General features: G+C 39.4%; 1 non-coding gene across 1 annotated transcript; it reads right to left on the bottom strand.

Moving 5' to 3' along the window:
* Nucleotides 1–1,416: 1,416 nt before the first annotated feature.
* LOC141610250 (small nucleolar RNA R71) lies at nt 1,417–1,523 on the bottom strand. Its single transcript, XR_012528151.1, has one exon. It is a non-coding gene; the product is annotated as a small nucleolar RNA R71 (small nucleolar RNA).
* Nucleotides 1,524–1,896: the final 373 nt, after the last annotated feature.

The following is a 1,896-nucleotide window of genomic DNA, read 5'->3' as shown; positions in this document are numbered from 1 at the left end:
GGGTTAATGGGTGATTAGGGGAAACCAACATGGGGAATGATTCATGCTTAAATTAATATGCTTTCATGTTTTATTTGCTTGCTTGTTTTGATCTCAACTCATGCACATGTTATGTTTGATGAAATGCGAGCCTATGAATCCTTGCATTTTTTACCCATCACTTATCTTTTCAATGAGACTTGTAAGACATAAACCAACTCGAGTCTCATTAGACCATGCATGTTGTTGAGTAGGGAAGATTAAGTCGACTTGTAGGTGTTGTACAATCTAATCGATTCGGCTCCGGGACCCAAACTTTCCTAGGATTGTAAGATATAACCCAACTCAATCCATCACAACAATAATTGCTTGCTTATAATTTGAGAACATGTTTGTATGATCAATTTCCATGATTCCCCTATGACCCCATGACACCCTAGTGCTTTTTATCAATTGTTTACAACCCTTTTAACTCATCTTGCTTGTTTTATTTCATTGTTATTTTAGTTTAGTGACCTTCTACATCAACCCAAATTGTGACACCCCTAAGACACCACTAGTTTCAATAGAAATCTCATTTCAATTCCCGTCCCTTGGGATCCGACCTTTACTTGACTCTTTACTAATTGTAGATTTGTTTGTGAAGCTATAAATTGTGTTTTGATTCGGACGTGACCCAACGACCACATCTATTTAATTGTGAACACGAAACGGACCGATCAAAAATGGCGCCGTTGCCGGGGACGGTGTTTACTTGATTTAGATTTTCTTAATTGTTATTAGTTGTGTCTTTCTTTGCCTTGGGGAAGTAAAACTCCTCAAGGTTTGTTCTAATTGTTTTCAAGTTGTTTGATATTTTGCATGTCTAGAAGGTCACAAGGTGACTTGTTACCTTTTGATCGTGAAATTGAAAGAACTTTGACAACCAATAGGAGACTTGCTAGGAGGAATTTGAGAGGTATTAGTGAGGTTGTAGATATTCAACCAACTATTGAGTTCATCAACCCTTTTGCAAGATAAGGTGAGGAGAACCCATTACACAATACCACCCAAAATCAACCTACAATGCCTAAGTTTTCATCACATTCCGTACCCACCGAGGAGAACCTACCCAATGGTACTCCCACACCACAACATCTAACCGGAAATTTTATTGCCAAATCCGCCTTTATCCAATTAGTCGAAAGGAGCCAATTTGGGGGGATGCCTAGTGAAGACCCTCATTCCCATATGGAAACCTTTTGTGACTATTGTGATGCGATTTCTCAAACCGGTGTAACTCAAGACCAAATTCGATGGGTCTTATTTCCTTTTTCTTTAATTGGCACCGCGAAACAATGGTTGAAGGGCCTTGATAAGGCCACTCTCGGAATTGATTCTTGGAAGAAGTTGGCTCTAGCTTTCTACAAAAAATTCTACCCACCGGAAAAGACTAACATGCTAAGAGCTCAAATTACGGGTTTTAAGAAAAGGGATGAAGAATCTTTGTATGAAGCTTGGGAGCGGTTCAAGGGAATTTGTCGCTCATTTCCTCACCATGGACTTAGCGAATGGTTCTTGGTACAACAATTTTGGAACGGTTTATATGAAGATTCAAGGAACATTCTCAACATGGGATCAAATGGAATGTTCACTGAAGTTGATGACAATCAAACATGGATCAAAATTGAGGAAATGGCGGTCCATAACTCACAATATAGTAGACCTCGCAAGGCTACTAATGGAGGAAAGCATGAAGTGGACTCCGTTACTCAATTGGGTGCTCAACTTAGTGCTCACATTGACACAATCAATTTGAAGTTTGAGAAAGCAATGGCTAGACTTGAAGAAGCCTCAAAATCACCAAAGCATCATGTTAATGCCATGACGGCATCTTCATCAATCCCAAGTGGGATATGTGAGAATTGTGGAACTTTG

Source organism: Silene latifolia, chromosome 10 (assembly GCF_048544455.1).
Source record: "Silene latifolia isolate original U9 population chromosome 10, ASM4854445v1, whole genome shotgun sequence".
NCBI lineage: Eukaryota > Viridiplantae > Streptophyta > Magnoliopsida > Caryophyllales > Caryophyllaceae > Silene > Silene latifolia.
The sequence above is the reverse complement of the archived record's forward strand: the minus strand, read 5'-3'. Positions and strand labels throughout refer to the sequence as shown.